Genomic DNA, 20,321 nt, shown 5'->3' with positions numbered 1-20,321 from the left:
ATCCGATAGGCAAGATATAAAAAGTAATCCCAAACGTTTTCGTCTCATCGTTTGTGATTCCGAAACATATTGTTTCGCTACCATACGATTAAGATTGTTGTGAGGTGATTGATTAATCTAGGATGTTCTTCGGGAATATAACACCTGATTATCAATTGGTTCTTGTTCACCTTGATTATTATCAAAATACGGAACAAAACCTTTAGGGTTTATCTGTGGGAGACAGATTGATCCTTTGATAGACCTGTCTATGTGAGACAGATTTGTTTATTGTCAAAGCATGCGATTTTGGGTCGTAGCAACTCTTAGTTGTGGGTGAGATCAGCTAAGGGAATCAAGTGAGCAGTATCCTGCTGGGATCAGAGGCGTAGGAACATAATTGTACCTTGGATCAGTGGGAGATTGATTGGGTTTCAACTACAGTCCAGTCCGAAGTTATCTTGGAGTAGGATAGTATCTGTAGCGGCTTAATACAGTGTGTGTTCAATATGGACTAGGTACAGGGGTTTTTCTGCATTTGCGGTTTCTTCGTTAACAAAATTTCTGGTGTCTGTGTTATTTCTATTTCCGCATTATATTTGTTTATATAATTGAAATAATACAGGTTGTGTGTTTGAATCAATCAATTGGAAATCCGACCTTTGGTTCTTGATTGATATTGATTGATCCTTGGATATTGGTCTTTGGTACCATCCAAGTTATTCCTTGTATTTGATTAGAAATCGCAGTCTTTCTTGAGTAAATCAAATCAAGAGAGAGATATAAACTCGTTGATATACTTTTAATTGATTGAGTCTTGTTGATTCTATTAAAAGTATATTCGAGTTTGTCCATACAGATTGCTAAGGGAAATATTGGGTGTTGTTGTTAGACCCCCGCTTTTTCAAATTTCAATCAACAACTGAAGATTGGATTCACCAATTGATTGAATTACACACAACCCGTAATATTTCAATTACATAAAAATAATATGCAGAAAAGAAATAACACAGACACCAGAAATTTTGTTAACGAGAAAATCGCAAATGTAGAAAAACCCCGGGACTTAGTCTAGATTTGATCACACAATGTATTAAGCCGCTATAGACTCTATCCTACTACAAGTTAACTTCGGACTGGAATGTAGTTGAGCCATAACCAATCTCACAGTGATTAAGGTACAGTCGCGTTCCTTACCCCTCTGAATCCCAACAGGACTCTACGCACTTGATTCTCTTAGCTGATCTCACCCACAACTAAGAGTTGCTACGACCCAAAATCGAAGACTTGATAAACAAATCTGTCTCACATAGAAAAGTATATTGAATAGATAAATATGTCTCCCACAGAACTACCTATGAGTTTTTGTTCCGTCTTTTGATAAATCAAGGTGAACAGGAACCAATTGATACACCAAACTTATATTCCCTAAGAACATCCTAGTAACACCAATCACCTCACAATGAACTTAATCGTATGGAAGCGGAACAAGATATTGTGGAATCACAAACGATGATACGAAGATGTTTGTGACTACTTTTTATCTTACCTATCGGAGATTGAATCTCGAGAAAATCTTAGAGAAGAGAGTACTCAATACGATAGAACAAAGTAAGATCAGAACATGCAACTACAGAGTAAACAGTTGGGTCTGGCTTCAGAATCCCAATGAAGTCTTTAAGTCGTTAACCTATAATGGTTTTAGAAAAACTTAGGTTAAAAGAGAATCGAATCTAGTCGCGACTAGTATCACACGGGAGGTGTGGGGATTAGGTTTCCTAGTTGCTAGAGTTCTCCCTTATATAGTCTTTAAATCAGGGTTTGCTATCAATGTTACCTTGGCAACAAAGCATTCAATATTCACCGTCAGATAAAAAGCTGAATAGATTGAAGCTAATATCTTTCAACCTTTAGATTAAACTTAGCTTGTTACACACAAATAAAACGTGTCTTCATTTAGATATGGGTAACCGTACCTAAACGTGTACACTTGGTTGGCTCAATAATAGTTAACTGAAGTTAACCATATGAACACTTTCATATCAACCTTGTTAATCTTAATCACAATCAGTTCAAATGAAACTAGTTATAGAGTTGTTCAATTGTTTATATTCTCATAGAAGTATACACGACACAATTGAAGCAAAATCGATTTTGATTAACTCGAATCAATTCATGAACATTATAGCCACAGTTTGCAATGATTTCATTCCTTTAGAGCATAGCTCGGTTGAACCCAACAAGCGTTGGTATGCCAAGTTTGGTTGTCATATTTTAGTGAATCAAAACTCATTCTAAGAGTCGCTTGATTATGTACTAGAGTCAACTTCGTATAGGTTAGCTTGAAAGTATTAGGATATGAGACATTACAAGTATTCGAAGACTTGAAGAAGTAAGAAGCTACAACGACGAAATCATCCTTCCACTTGAGGGTAGTGATATTTGTCTTGAATTGTTTCATTCCTAATCTATCTTTCAAGTCGTGCATATTGAAAACAAAACTGCGAAGCATGTTTGAACTCTAGATATAGAATACAATACGAGGTTTATTGCTTAACCATTAAACTTTGTAGAAAAGACATCGCCATAATCATTTGAATGCTATTGTGATTATGTATGGGTATGAGGTGAGGATTTCATCTTAGGAAACAATGTTTTACATGTATTTTAAGGAAGTAAGTTCATAACCTCGTTTATGAATCGAAAAGGAAATCGCCATGCGTTATTGGGATTGTTATTCATTGCATATCTTGTGAACATCCAATATGTGTGATTTAGTATAACCACTCACGACTTGTTTGTGTTCTTGGTAAAACTATTCACAAAGGCCTGACTTATGTATTGGTATGACTTTTATTAGTGAAACCGATCTTAAGTAATCAGCTGAGATGGTATGATCGAGTTTGTGATTTGTTGAACCGAATATGGGTAAAGGGGAAACGATCCTATGAAGAGGTGCAACACATCACAAAGGGGAATCGATCCTTGTATGAGGTCCAGCAAGTTTGTAGCATAAAGGGGAACCGATCCTATGGACATGTGCAACACATGTTTATGCAAAGGGGAACCAATCCTATGGACATGTGCAACACATATGAGTTAGATACCATATATATGTGGGGAACCGATCCTAGTACCTAGTCAACCGAATTTTGGAAAGCTAGTGTGACTATGCACATTACTCACATGGAGGTAGAACCGAAACTTGTTTTGGTAGAACCGTTAAACCCATGATTTGTGATTGAGTGTTTCTTAATCAATCACGTAGTTCTTGAAAGTCAGGTGAACCAATTCTAAACTTGTTTGGAAGTGTGTCAAATCGGTTTCAAGTTTGTAAGTATGAAAGAGGACTTATAAAGTAAGGATGTCGGCATACTTTGAACACGTACAGTAATGTTTATCTTTTATTGTTCAAAGTTATTCCTTAATAGCTACAGGAAGAAAATCCAAGGATCGAAATATAAATAAGTTAAGAATCTTTTAATTAAGGTTGTTAATTTTGTTTTAGGAAAATGAGAATTAGTAATGTGCATTTACTAGTTGAGATTTTCCAAAGAGATTTTCGGTCATTATTTTGGACAGATCATTTCCAGGAATTATGGAAACGGAATTTGAAATATATTGAATATCTTTGAGAATATTTTCGGTTTTGGAAATTCCTTGGTGTCCAAACTTCCTTGTCTATAAATACTTGAAGTTTGCATTTCTAGCAAACTAATCCTTCGTGACAGCAAACTTCCTCGGTTGTGTTGTTACTGGTGTAGCCACCTATTCGGAGAGGAGAGTAACCTAATTAGGAGAAATATCTTACGGCCGCTCAATTTAAAGTCTTCTTTGGGATTGAGAAGCTCTATAAGTACCGTTGATGGGAAACTAGATAATTGTGGTTTATCTTGTGTTTTCGATTGATTTGATTGACTAACGGTGGTCGAACTTTGATTGCACCTAGTTTTTTTATGCTTGAGAATCTTCTCTTCTGATATAATATTCACTCAAACTAGATCGAAGTTTCGACAATGATCTTTAGAGTGTTTTTAGTGCTAAAGACGATCTTGTGATAATCCATTGTTAACAGACTCCGTTCTGTGGTGATTGATCACAAGAGATTCAAGTTGTTGTGTGCAGGTGTTTATTGAAGATCTACGAAGATATTGAATATTTCTTATTTGGGGTTCATAATCTTTGGTGTGCACAATACTTGTTTCGGTATAAGAGTATCCAACTATAACCGGTTTATCCTTGTGGTAGATTGGATTGATTAGTTGTGCAGATCGGCATCAATGCAATTCTTTGTGATTAAAAGTATTGATTGCAAAATCTTAATAATTACCCTTGGTGATTGAACATAAGATAGATCTAAGAACCTGACGAAGGAGTTTATGTTAAGATAAATAGAAGAGCTTTTATCCGACTCACATCACTTGGTTGAATAAAGTTGATACCAAATAGGGTTGTTGTTCTTTTACTGTTCGGAATACGAACCAGAGGAATTGTTCCAAGTACGTGACTTATTCATAAGTTGGAGGCGTGGGAATACAGACGGAACTAGGTGAACTATAGGTTTAGTTGCTTGGTATCAACTATACGAAGTTGGTTTAATTTTTTGTAGCGGCTTAATCTCGAGAGTATTCAATTCTGGACAAGGTCCCGGGTTTTTTCTGCATTTGCGGTTTCCTCGTTAACAAAATCTTGTTGTGTCGTTTACTTTATATTTCCGCTTTATAATTATTTTATTATAATTAAAGTAAATTACACAAACGTTAATTCATATTTACTTGATAAGCGATCCTATTGTGTTTGGTTAAGTCAGAACCTTTTTATCAAGTAAAAATACTTCGTTGTTGTATTGTCTCGATATCGTATCCATAGACGATCACACGAAGTTGCATTGTCTCGACTCAGTTGATAGACAATCACTTTCGGAGAAAGGACTTATAGGTAGAAAAAGTTTTAGCTTGAGATATATTTGGGTACCCTCGCCTTTTCACATTCCTTAATATATAAATATATTTGTTCACGAATAAACCGATTTTAGAACTTAGCCTACTCAAGTATGCAAACAGGTACGCATACTTAGAATCCGGACTTGGTCTGTCCTCCAGTATGCAAACGGGTATGCATATTGTTGTTCATGACCAACATTAGTTGAATTAATATGCAAACGGGTATGCATACGAAATTCCCGGACTTCAACTGTTAAACCAGTATGCATACGGGTATGCATACTATGGTTCCTAGACTTGGAATAACTTGCAACAGTTAGCATACAAGTATGCATACTGTTTTATATTCAATCAATGGCCAATTGTTCTAAACTTCATTTTAATCACTGAAACATTCTTAGAATATGGGAATAGCTGTCTCACACAAACTATTAGCTTCAAAGCAATTTTCAAGTGATCAATAGATCAATACGAAATATTCCAAGTCTACATCAAATGACTGTCTCACACAAATCTTGTAAGATGTTACCAGTCGATTATCACATGATCACTTTTTGGCTTTCGTCAAAAATAAAAGATGAACTTGGTTAAAGCGAAAGCTTACCGACACATATTTCGAGAAATATGTAAGCGAGTTAAACTCAGCTCGAAATATCAAATGTGTATAAAATAAAGTCTATATAGCTATACGACTTTTGTCTCAATAGGAGATAAAATAGAAATAGACTTCTGAGTGATAGATGAGTTCAAGTCTCCAAATACCTTTTGTTGATGAAGTTCTACAAGCTCCCCTTAGTAGTTCTTCATCTTCAATCGATGAACACCGTAAAGTCTAAAGCTCAACTACACATTCTATCCTAATCCGAGACATAGCTATAAGTAGACTAGAAATCAAGACTTATAGTTTTGGCAACTAAACTTGACAAACAAGCTTGAGATAGCAACTCTTGCGAGTTCAACCGAGAAGTGCTCTAGCAATACTAGTCGACTACCAATTAACTTCATACTAGAATATAGTTAAGACCTAATCGAGTCTCCCACTAATTAAGGTACAATCTCGCTCCTTACGCCTCTTGAATCCCAACAGGTCTCCGCGCAATTGATTCCCTTAGCTGACGTCACAGCAACTAAGAGTTGCTTCAACTTAATTGAAGACTTTAAACCAATTTTCCTCCCACATATTAAGCCTATATATGATTTCCTTTACAATCAAAAAGTTTGAATAAAGTTGATGAAAATCGATAGCAATAGACAAAGTCTAGCTAACCTCAATATTCAGACTTATGTAACCAGTGCAGCCTAGATTATTATTCACTTCACGAGTATAAAACTCGTGGAATCAACAATTTGAAACAAAGAGAACTTTGATGATTTCTATCTATCTTTATCAAATGAGCAGCTCAATCGATCAAGATCAGAATGAGTTATCAAGAAAAGATAACTAGACCTGGCTTCACGAATCCCTATGAAGTCTTTGTAGTCGCTAAACCCTAAAAGGGTTAGGAATATGACGACTCTAGTTACAACTAGGGCACACCAAAAAGTAGTGTCGGGACTCAAAGATCCCATTTGCTTGAAGTTTCCATTTTATAGACATTTAAAGAATATGTTGCTTTATGTTTAAGCTAAGATAGCTTTGGAACAAAAAAACAATCAATATCCTAATCTTTGAATATGATTTACATAAACAAGATATACATTCTGGTTAGGTGAAACCGTAACCGAAACGTGTATAAATACTATGTTTAAGGTGGTTAGCCGAAACTAGACGATTTGAACTTAAAATCTTAATATTTATTTTCATGAACACTTAAGGCATTAACCTTGAGTCACAATCATGTGATCAAATAAGTTTAGTGTTTTTAGAGAATTGATCAAATGCTAATTATCTTGTAAAAATAATTTAATCGCACTTGAAAATAATTGACATGGTTAGTAGGTGTACAAAGTACAAATACCATAGCCGTTCGTGAGTCATGTCAGTCACAATACATGTACCGGTTTGTAAGCTAACAAGCCAAACCAAGTTCTGGAGTTAACAATATTATTTAGGTATGCGTACCGGTATGGATACCTTAAGACTATGACCGGTACCGGAGTCCAGAGAACTATTTTGGCACGTGTACCGGTTTGGATACACAAACGAGTTCCGGAACACATAAATATTTTGGTACGTGTACCGTTTTGGATACTAACTCGATTTTGTGACCACAGTTCCTCAATGGTTTGTATACGAGTATGCGTACCGATCTGGTTCACGAGTTGAACAGACTTTTACATGATATGCGTAAGGATATGCATACCACAAATCTGTAAGTTGATATATAGCTACTCCGCTACGTGTACGAGTACATGTAATACGACTTCAGACTTAACAGTTTTCCCAGTTTGTAAGACTGATAACACTGTCTTGTATCTGAATCTATAGTAGTTCTATATTTCTCTCTAAATCGATTCGAAACATTCCCGAATAACATTAGTGACACGTATCATTATTCCAGATTATTCTCGAACGATAAAACTTAAATCATGATTTTGATTACGAACAAAATTTTCCTTAACCGATATTCATCAAGTATGAAAAAATGTTCATTAAGCTTAATCAATTATATTTCGAGAACTAATTATCAAGATAAACATGACTCGAAATTCTTGTATATGCATAATAGTCTAATTAGTTATGCGACATCGTCTCAATGATAGAAAAGTGAATATAACTTGAGAAATAGGTGGTTCAGTCTTCACTTAACTTTTGTTGATGAAGTTATCCAAAAGCTTCAGTTGATCTTCTCCTTCAAACGGTAGAACGCAATGACGACTGACGTGATGCACTGTTTCTCAACTACATTTTTATCTGTAGATGGTGGATTTTCAACAAAGGACAAAACCGTAAAATTATGAGGCATTTTTTTGACACGGCTTTCAGGCATGCAACGATTCATATTTTACGAAGCCATGATGAATATGTTTTCGAAAATCCTCCATTAGCTGAGCGTTCAATCCCTGACATTTCGTCGTGACCTCTATGCAGAATAATGTATTTGGGCGGTTCTCCGTAGATTGAGAGCTTAACGCCTTCAGGACGTCGGTGATATCCATTGTTTCCTGACTGCAGGAGAGAGACCCACCTCCACATAGAAGAATAGTTGGGCGGCGGATGCCTTCAGGACGTCGGTGACACTCACCGTTCCCTGATTATGTGGAGAGACCGTGTATAGATTCAGGCGGTTCTCCATAGATTGAGAGCACTAACGCCTTCAAGTCGTAAACAACATCGTGACTCCATGACTATGAACCATTCAGAATAGATGTGACGCTTTAACTGGCTAACATATTTTCTGCAATAGGTTAATTATGCCGTGACATTCACTACTGAACTCCCAGAATAATCTATCATTGCTCCTATTCCATGGTCGAATCCACGGCCTGATCCCATGAAATGGCAATAACAATTGCTCCTATTCCATGGTCGAATCCACAGCCTAATCCCATGGAATGACAATAACAATTGCTCATATTCCATGGTCGAATCCACAGCATGATCCCATGGAATGGCAATAAACAATTGCTCTGATTCTGTGATCGAATCCACAGCTTGATCTCATAGAATAACAATAAAACAACTGTATTATCTCATTACTCTGATTTTGTGATCGAATCCACAGCTGATCTCATGAAATAGTGATAGATTTAATTACTCTAATTCTGTGGTCGAATCTATGATCCCATGGGATGGTAATGCTCGTTTTATTATTATGAATTCATGGTTGAATCCACAGCTGATCCTATGAATTAATAATAATCAACTATTCATTTTATTACTCAGTTTTATGAACTATTCTCCACTGAATTTCATAAATTAGTAATAAATACTCAACAACCGGGCGTCAGGACTACCACTGAGTAAGCCCCACAAAAATGGTGCAAGTGTACTTGACCACGATGCACGAACCGGATGAGCGAAGGCACATCCAAAATAATGAACAAATGAGGAATCCCGCATAAAACAGGAGAGAGAAAATAATAATATTAAAATAATGGAGAAGCGTCCATGGGCCGGGCCCTAGTCGTGGCCGGTCCCATGCTTCCCCCATTATTTTTCCTTATTTTGTTGTTTTCATAAACTCATGAAGACTCCTCCATCTCAGCAACTTTCCTTGTTTGAGCGAAACTCATGGTTTCTCCATATTTTGGTGGTTTTCCCAAATTTTGTGTAGTTTCACAAAAAATAATAATAAAAATAGGGAAAGGTGTTGCAGGACCGCGCAACATGGACGGCCGGCCATGCCCTAGCCGTGGCCGGTACCACACCTTGCAATCCCTAATCTTTCATAAATTGTTATTTTTCATCTTGTGAAACTCCCCAGTTTTAGCAAAAGGTCATGGTTTCTCCATATTTTCTCAAATATTGCGCAAACCATGAAAAAGCCAAAAGTCAATATGGTCACAAGACCGGCTAGGCTATTCACGAAAATATATTAAAATATTACTATTTTAATATTCACAAAATATTGATCAATTGAGCATACATGCTCATTGCAACAAAAATCAAGAATTTTAAGTCAATATGAAATTCTTCTGAAAATTCACCATGCTGCTCGAACGCACATCAGAAAATGCTGAAACTCTCAGTACGGAAACATGGACACCATGGTAACACGTGCATGCCCTCTTGACCGACCAGGGTCGTCCCTAGGGCTTGCACAAAAGCCGGTCCCACACGTTTTCACACTTTTTGACCTAATTTGCATAATTGCTCATATTGGATCCAAACTCTTCACAACCAACTCAGAGTTTGTGCAAACGCCCACCAACGGTCCCAAGACCACCAAGGCCAGTCCTATTACATCCATTTTGGTCGGTCCCTCACTTCTCTATAAATTAGGTTTTCTCATATAATGCTCGAATGAGCACTATTTCAATAAATGATGAAACCCATGTAACCGTCATTCTTTCACTAACTGGTCAACCCAGGACCTTGATGCACGCTCACTCGAGTAATTGGGCATCACATGGACGTCCATAGTCCCATGTGGTCCTTCCTTCCTTTGCATATGACCTACTTTCAGCAATTCGTCAATTAATGAGCAATCGATCAAAATTTAGGTTTTCGAACAAACGCTCAACAAATCATCTTTCTGAGCAGTTCAAACGCTAAATGGATTTTTTCGACAATCATCATCTGGATTAATTATATAATATTCGGTAATCTACCAATATTCTAGTTAATATTTTATTGGGTCACGTCACCAGTAAATAATTCGCCGAATAGAGCCATACCTGCTCAATTACTCGAATATTGATCAATATTCAGCAATTCATCAGTAATTTGTCGAATTGAGCAATACTTGCTCAGTTGCACGACATATTATCAAAAATCATTAATTTGTTGAAATGAGCAATACTTACTCAGTCGCTCATCAAATTCTAAATATTCAGTAATCCGTAAAATTGAGCAATTACTTAATTGCTCGAATATTATCCAACTAATCAATATTCAGTAACCCGTTGAGCAATTACTCAATTACTCGAATATTTATCCACAACCATCAACACCCAGTAACTCGTCGAGCAATACTTGCTAAGTTACTCGAATGTTCCACTGAGCAATTCGTCATTCATGCTCAATTCAACAAAACCTAGACTCATTGTCTTAATCAGTCAACGTGACTAATTAAATTCACGTCTGTCATGCAGACTCCACGATTCTTGAGAAGTCAATCACATCACAAATGGGGGATATCACTTAGGGTTTTGGTCTGGCGGCCTACATCACTTGGATTCATTCACAACGAGAAACGTGAGTAAATCGTGTCAACGGTTGAAGGAGTTAGCAAAGTAGTGGGTGAGTGATCAACCAAGTCTCCGCACGACCTGGAACTGGTTTCACCACGATCTCCTACTTTCCCACTCTTTCACTCAAGAAACCGTCACACTTACAAGGGTCAGGGTGTTCGTCATTCTTGCAGTATAAATAAGTCTCTAGATCCGCGATTAAACAACAACAATTTTTCGAGCAATCACTCTCAGAAATTACATTAATTGCTCAGAACTTATACACAGAACTCAACTTCAGTAGTTCTTCAATTTGCAGAAACCTTCAACACACCCACAATCCTCGATCATCACTGATCCCACACAATTCTCAGCTTCCCTCCTACAGATCAACCCATCACCTTCTTCGCGACCGAATTGACTCTGGAACGACCATCGTCTTGGTTTAGGCCGGAGTCATTCAGATTGATTTCCCAAATCTAAGCACCCCCTTTGCATCGGTGCATCTGTGTGAGGTTAGGAAGTTCGCTCGGTTCGAGGAATCTTCACCACACGGTGATTCCCTCATTCCCTAAAAAACCAACAAACCGTTTTCCCCATCCACATATTGGCGACCACAGTGGGATATTAATCTCTCGGTTGCAATCTCAAGATTTCACAAAATGGTTGATCTTAGGTCAGGTTCAGTCATAAATCCTAACACAAACAATGCTAGAACTAGCAACAACGGTGGTACTCCAGAAACTACTCCTGCTTCCAACACAGGTGTTGTGGATACCACTCCTCCGCAAACCAACATTGAAGACAATTCTCTCTTCGGCCGGTCTCCCGAAGAAATCAGGGAAAACCCACCTACCATAGGTGATCTCATGAAGGTGCAAGAAACTCTTGCCAAGAATCAGATTGACATGGATAACACTCAGAAGGAGCTGTGCAATTATCTCAAAACTCTTACTGACAAGATGTCAGAGAAATCTCTGAAGAAAGGAAAAGCCAAAGAAACATCTCCGGCTGCTGATCCTGATGTCACTCCGATCCATGTAGTAGATGATGATGAGGTGCACAATGTTGCAGATAACCCGCCAACAAAGGAACCTGCATGCTTCATCACTCGTGAGGACATGAAACGCTTTATGGAGGATCGAAGAAAAGACAAAGCATCATCTGTTCACCGTCATCAACTTCCATATCCTGCTGCTACGAAAAGAATTCCTCTCCCGAAGGGCTACACTTCCCCAACGTCCACACTACAATGGAACAGGGAACGCTCGAGAACATGTCTGTCGATTCATGAAGGCACTAGGAGAGCATGAACACAACGGAATGATCCCAATCTACAGAGCCTTGCTGGAGAATATGCGATTCCAGACTTTCTCAGAACTTCATGAAGCATCCAAGTGATCAGCAACTACCGCGCATGCTTTACTGGAAAGAGAAAAACCTAGACTGAGAACCTCGTGATACTCAGCGTCTCTTCAACAGACAATACAACCGCCAACCTTCCAAGAACGTTGTTGCTGAAGAAAGCAAAAGGAGAACCGACGCACCACAACAGAAGCATACTTTTTCAATCTCTCAGGATCCTTCGGAAGCGCAAAGAAAGGATAACCAATCTTGAAATGCACAAACCTCAACCCTGCATCAACAAACGAGGAAATGATCAGAAAGACTCAAACTTCCCTTTTTTTATTGAAGAAGTGATCGAGTTACTGGAAGTATGGATTCAAGATGGTCCAACCAAACTGACATTCATCAGGACACAGTCAACTGAAGAAGAAATGAATAATCCCAGGTACTGATGCCTTCATAAGTTCACCAATCATCCAACAGGCGACTGCAATATTTTCAAAGAGAAGGTGGATCCATAATAACTTCATCTGGGGACTGAAGGAGTACACAAGAATCATTTTCCAGTCAGAACCTTTACACTCTCTGAACAACCAGTCAAAAAAGTAGTTCAATAGTTTATCGAGCATATCTGTGAATTGCTTTATCTGTCTTACGCATAGGATAAATACATGTTCAAGGCACCAAATTACATTGTGTAAGACGTCCGTCCATCTCGGAAATACTTCTTTAATCTTCATCCAGACAAGGAGATGCACGACTGGGGACTACTTGCTACAAGAGGAAATGAAGTCGAAAGAACGTTGATCGATGCTGACATCGCCATCAACATCATTCCACTGAAATCCCTCAGAGTCACATGCATCAGTCGAAAAGAAGCTACTCATGCACCCATCTCAATCGGAGACCATGAAGGAACACTCAGAGATGCTTATGTCTACATCACTCTCAAGGTGAAAATACGTTCAACCTGAACATATACCCAGTTTCACATAATCAGGAAGATCGAAGATATGACGCGATAGCATGGACCCATGATGAAAACATGACTACAAACAAAGCGTCTTTTGTTGCACATCTCTCCAACAAAGAAAGTTCTGATCCAGAAGATTTGGCAGACGTTCCATCATCATAGCACTTGGAGGAAATTCGAACTCTGACGAGGTTGAAACAATAACCTGCAAAAGATACATAGAAATTCATCAAGAGGTTTAGAATTCAGGCAAGTCTCATTCCTTCCATGTCTATGTCTTTCATTTTCTCACACGTTATTATAGCATGGGGACTCAATTAAGCTAGCATCTATGCTATTACAAGACTCTATGAGTGGGTAATCTCACTCCAGCAATATTTTACCAAGTGGTTGAACCTGACACCGCTTCGAATCGAGCATCTCACCGTGACATTCACCACTGAGAGATGACGGAAGAATGGCAAAGAACACTTTGGGAATTTCTCCATAGACTAGCAGGAATGTCCACGAGTGCCACAAAATCAGAAATCTCTGATGTCTGCACAAGTGTTGAATCCCTCGCAACGGAATGCTGAATCAACAGAAGATACATGGAGCCGAGACGATCAAGCATAAGACATTCGACGTTTCAGCGCTCAAGCACATAAGAAGCCTTCGAATTGTACTCCCAATCAAAGAGTACACCTTCGATAATAATGCATTTAGCTTCAGCACAACATCTCGACGATGACACACTGGTTCAACACCGACATGATCAAAGTGTAGCTGAATTACAATCGATAAGTCTTCACTATCCCATTATAAGACTTCTGAAGCAGATGTAACATCATTCATTAATGGATGCTACAAACTCCTTCAACTCTGCTAAGTGAATGGGGATGCACTAGGGACTTGATCTTATTGGAAATATCAATTCAATACATTTCAATAAATGTTATCCACATAACAAGTCATTGCAACCCGATGTGATTCCACTGTCATCAAACGGAACCTCTCTACATCACAAGACCTGCAAAACTGGGGAATTTCCTACCTTTACCAATCACGTCCAGAATGGAGACTGCCGCTATTATCAGCCACAACAACATTGATTCATTGACGAAACCACTTCATAGTGAAGTCATATTCAGGAGAATTTGGGTTGAAATCCTAGTACACCTTCATCTAAGAAATGCTCAATTCACCAATTGGTTCGTGCATGTAAAGGCTCATTGGATGGAAGAGCAAAGACTATCATTTTCGGTCTCTGGAGCAACTCCAAGCATAGTATCGGTATCAAAAAGGACGTGTGGAGGAACTCTGTTCATGGTCTCAGCATACTGGAGAAAATTCAATTGTGGTCTCATCAACCTCAGACGCAACATCCGGCTTCATCAACCATCCATTCTCTGAAGCATTACTCTATGGATCGTACTTCTTCAAGCTCTAATGATTCATATAAAGATGTTTATACCTGAAAACATGGTAACATGAACGTCTTTCCAAAGCTTACACGACATATGGGCATAAACCAAAGTCTTCTACAAGATATTTTCATCACTTCTACAAATGAGATACAACACACTTCAGGCCATGGTTTTACAAAAACGTATCAATGGGTGGGGAATGGGACAATACTTCCTCAACGAAAGATGTTCGTCTATGTCTCTTATACAACATACCAAAAGGGCGCATCAATCGGACATACGAGCTGAAAGATATGTCCTTTACCATCAGGTCTACGAAATCTGAAAATTTTGTACGGGATTACACATTACAAATGTGCACGCTTCGTTGGCCGACCTATATAACTCCAAATTGAGTGATTCTTTTCTCATGTGATAGCTCAGTCTCTTAGCTTCAAAAGTTGGGGTAAAACATCGAATTCCGACGTCGTATGAGGTTCCTACAGCTTCCAGAGCATACAACATGCAAGCAACAATTCTTACACGGGATTCATAACTTCCACAGTCGATCGGTGTCCACCACGTCTTCCCACTAAGTCCTTCATCAAGGTATCTCCAACTTTGACCATCTAGGTCTTTACATAATTTCTCTACCTGGGTCCTCTATCTAGGTCTTGCCAGAAGAAAGGAAAACGAAAAGGAGAGATTTTACAAAATACTGGGGACTGACGGTCCACTGATCATGGCGATTAGTTTCACAGTCCAAGACCCGTGGCACCACACTCTCATGTGAGGATCATTCATCATAAAAGGAATGCCACTACCGGGACATGAAACCATGGTCATTACATCACACCCTCTCGAGAGCAACCTCAGTTATGGTCCTGTGACCAGCGTTTCATAAGTGATGTTTCTGCGACTGACAGAAACAAGATGGTACTGCAAGCACCATGCTCATGTATCAATCAAGAGGTCCTGATTTAAAATAAATCAATGACATTAAAATACTTCACCAACCGTTCAAGACACAAGCGAACGGTCTAAAACACAACATGAGTGTCTTACAGTAAGCTCGTCTGAGATTGTTTTACACTGTCCTGTACAAACCGACGAGATGGGAGCAATTGGTGAAGAATATAGGGATGGGTCATATACCATTCTCTTCATATGGATGTCCTATACAACATATACAAAATTCAAAGTAATTTAAGAAATGAGCGAGGAGATGTGGCCGAAACATTGGACAACATACAATCTGAAAAAGTTCTGAAAGTCTCCTAGAAGTTTACTGTTTCGCCTTTTTCAGGCCCTAAACGTAATCAAAACTCAAAAAACTTCTTTAGTAAAGCCTGGAATTTTTCTGGGCTTGAAGATACATATGCAGATCGCGAAAATACGACTTAGAAAGAAGATTCTACGGTGTTTTGGTTAAAAGGCTGAAGTCTGAAATTTTCTGGTGACGTATTTCAGCAAAATTACTCGTATGCTCACATGAATTCTCATTTATTCTTTCACAAATCAGCAATTTCATACTTCTATGAAGAGATTACAGGAGATATGCTTACTAGTGGAGTCTCTAAATCATTTGAAGGCTCAGCAATGCCGGAATATCCATTGGCAACGCCGTTATCGCCATTCGGTTCGGGATTTCGGGAATTCTCCATATTACCATATCCCAAAGAAGAGCACGCTTCATCAACATGCTTCTTATCTACAATGATTTCTTCCTGGATTCATCAACAACAATTATTATTATTTCATTCAAGGAGATGCCACAATCACCTGCACGAAAGAGATACTTACATCGATCTCTTCATCAGATTCCTGAATTGTTTGTCCGGGAACAATTTGAAGACCGTCAATCGATGGAGCAAAAGTATGAAAAGAATAACAAACCTTGGTCTCGTGATCCTAATTGCACGGTCAAAGTCATGACACAAGGAGCGCTAACAACTCGCCAAAGAAATGGCTGGGTACTGCACGTCATTTGCTAACCTCCTGTAGTCCTTACTTCTGGGTTCTCCGCTCCCGTGGAGTCTACATTGGTCCGGGATTTCACTATACGATCATCCTGGGGTAAAGCTAATGAAATAACCAGAAGTACAACTCAGTATGAAGGATCTCTCACCATCACTCATAGGTCCCAGGGGTACCATTTCTTAAAGTTTCATCCATAGAGATGTCATCTCTGGAAACACCATCTTTGGAAGTATCATCCTGGGAATCAGTCATTCTTGCAAAGCGGCTATTTCAGCACATCGTTCATACAAAGCGCAGGATTCGACAAAACAATGAATCATGGAATAACGGTGCTCACAAACACGCAACAAAAATGGTAATCCTCAACTCTTACCTATTTACGGTTTCACGAACTTAGTGATAATAACGTAAAAACCTCGAAAAACTTGCTCGCTTCTTCAAACTTGCCAAGACGAGCAAAGTTCATTATTTAAAGTCAACACCTGACTTTTCATGAAACTATGAATAATTCACATAACCTTTCATGTGAACATTCGCTGATTTTCAACATGTGTGCATACACTATAAAATCGCCAAACTCATACATACATTATTTCATCATATATACAATTGTTTGCTTTCAAAAATTGCTCAAAAATCATAAATTGATTTTCATAAAACCGTGAACATCCCACGTAAATTTTTACTGAGTGAACATCCACTGGTTTTTCAAAAATTGGACAGACGTCCATTCTACAATTGCGAAAACTCACATACATATATTATTTTACCATGAATAATTGTCTACTTTCAACAGTTGTTCAAAATCAAGACATTTATTTTTTATAAAATATATAACGTGAAACTCACGTAACTTTGAAAATATATGCTCCCTCTCGTGAGCATCCGTCTTTGAAACGAGAGTATATTTTCAAAAATAAATTTTTTCATGAAAGCTCATAGACAAAATTTTGTTACTAACAGACGCACGTTTATTCAAAAAAAAAAAAAAATTCTCTCGTACGAGCATCCACCTTTGAAACGAGGGTTTATTCACTTTGTGAAATCTCACATATTTAAAAAATAAAATTTTGGTTTTCATGAAAGCTCATAGACAAAATTTTATAGCTTTAGACTTAGGTCTCTCTGACCAAAGCTGGACGTCCGACCGACCAAATCAGCAGTGCCTCATCTCTCCGTGTTCATGGGATGACCCTCTATCATACTATCAGGGTCCTCACCCGAACATTTGCTCGTACATGATACCATTGAAGAAAGATCGAGGATTCTGAAAATACCTTTGTAGACTGAGTTCAACCACTGATCTCATCGATTGAAAATCACCATTTAATGCTTACTGCAGAACATGAATGTCCTCCACTAAGCAGGGGACTTAATATATATGGTGGATTTTCAACAAAGGACAAAACCGTAAAATTATGAGGCATGTTTTTGACACGGATTTCAGGCATGCAACGATTCATATTTTACGAATCCATGATAAATATGTTTTTGAAAATCCTCCACTAGCTGAGCGTTCGATCCCTGGCATTTCGTCGTGACCTCAATGCAGAATAATGTATTTGGGCGGTTCTCCATAAATTGAGAGCTTAACGCCTTCAGGACGTCGGTGATACTCACTGTTCCCTGACTGCAGGAGAGAGACCCACCTCCACATGGAAGAATAGTTGGGCGGCGGACGCCTTCAGGACGTCGGTGACACTCACCGTTCCTTGATTATGTGGAGAGACCGTGTATAGATTCAGGCGGTTCTCCATAGATTGAGAGCACTAACGCCTTCAGGTCGTAAACAACATCGTGACTCCCTAACTATGCACCATTCATAATATATGTGACGCTTTAACTGGCTAACATCTTTTCTGCAATAGGTTAATTATGTCGTGACATTCACTACTGAACTCCCAGAATAATCTATCATTGCTCATATCCCATGGTCGAATCCACGGATCCCATGGAATGGCAATAACAATTGCTCCTATTCCATGGTCGAATCCACGGCCTGATCCCATGGAATGGAAATAACAATTGCTCTTTTCTCCATGGTCGAATCCACGGCCTGATCCCATGGAATGGCAATAAACAATTGCTCTGATTCTATGATCGAATCCACGGCTTGATCTCATAGAATAGCAATAAAACAACTGTATTATCTCATTACTCTGATTTCGTGATCGAATCCACAGCTGATCTCATGAAATAGTGATAGATAATTTTAATTACTCCGATTCTGTGGTCGAATCTATGATCCCATGGGATGGTAATGCTCGTTTTATTATTCTGAATTCATGGTCGAACCCACAGCTGATCCTATGAATTAATAATAATCAACTATTCATTTTATTACGCAGTTTCATGAACTATTCTCCACTGAATTTCATAAATTAGTAATAAATACTCAACAACCGGGCGTCTGGACTACCACTGAGTAAGCCCCACAAAAATGGTGCAAGTGTACTCGACCACGATGCACAAACGAGCACCCGGATGCGCGAACGCACATCCAAAATAATGAACAAATAAGAAATCTTGCATAAAACAGGAGAGAGAAAATAATAATATTAAAATAATGGAGAAGCGTCCATGGGCCGGGCCCACAGGACGGCCGGCCGTTCCCTAGCCATGGCCGGTCCCATGCTTCTCCCATTATTTTTCCTTATTTTTTTGTTTTCATAAACTCATGAAGACTCCTCCATCTCAGCAACTTTCCTTGTTTGAGCGAGACTCATAGTTTCTCCATATTTTGGTGGTTTTCCCAAATTATGTGTAGTTTCACAAAAAATAATAATAAAAATAGGGAAAGGTGTTGTGAGACCGCGCAACATGGACGGCCGGCCATGCCCTAGCCGTGGCCGGTCCCATACCTTGCAATCCTTAATCTTTCATAAATTGTTATTTTCTCATCTTGTGAAACTCCCCAGTTTTAGCAAAAGGTCATGGTTTCTCCATATTTTCTCAAATATTGCGCAAACCATGAAAAATTCAAAAGTCAACATGGTCACAAGACCGACTAGGCTATTCACGAAAATATATTAAAATATTACTATTTTAATATTCACAAAATATTGATCAATTGAGAATACATGCTCATTCCAACAAAAATCAAGAATTTTCAGTCAAGATGAAACTCTTCTGAAAATTCACCATGCTGCTCGAACGCACATCAGAAAATGTTGAAACTCTCAGTACGGAAACATGGACACCATGGTAACACGTGCATGCCCTCTTGACCGACCAGGGTCGTCCCTAGGGCTTGCACAAAATCCGGTCCCACACTTTTTCACGCTTTTTGACCTAATTTGCGTAATTGCTCATATTGGGTCCAAACTCTTCACAACCAACTCAAAGTTTGTGCAAATTCCCACCAGCGGTCCCACGACCACCTAGGCCGGTCCTATGCCATCCATCTTGGTCGGTCCCTCACTTCTCTAAAAATTAGTTTTTCTCACCCAATGCTCGATTGAGCACTATTTCAATAAATGATGAAACCCATGTAATCGTCATTCTTTCACCAACTGGTCAACCCAGGACCCTGATGCACGCTCACTCGAGTAATTGGGCATCACATGGACGTCCATAGTCCCATGTGGTCGGTCCTTCCTTTGCTTATGACCTATTTTCAGCAATTCGTCAATTAATGATCAATCGATCAAAATTTAGGTTTTCGAACAAACGCTCAACAAATCATCTTTCTGAGCAGTTCAAACGCTAAATGGATTTTTTCGACAATCATCATCTGGATTAATTATATAATATTCGGTAATCTACCAATATTCTAGTTAATATTTTATTGGTCACGTCACCAGTAAATAATTCGCCGAATCGAGCCATACCTGCTCAATTACTCGAATATTGATCAATATTCAGCAATTCATCAGTAATTTGTCGAATTGAGCAATACTTTCTCAGTTGCACGAGATATTATCAAAAATCATTAATTTG

This window comes from Papaver somniferum, chromosome 11 (assembly GCF_003573695.1).
Source record: "Papaver somniferum cultivar HN1 chromosome 11, ASM357369v1, whole genome shotgun sequence".
Lineage (NCBI taxonomy): Eukaryota > Viridiplantae > Streptophyta > Magnoliopsida > Ranunculales > Papaveraceae > Papaver > Papaver somniferum.
Note: the sequence above shows the minus strand (reverse complement) of the source record.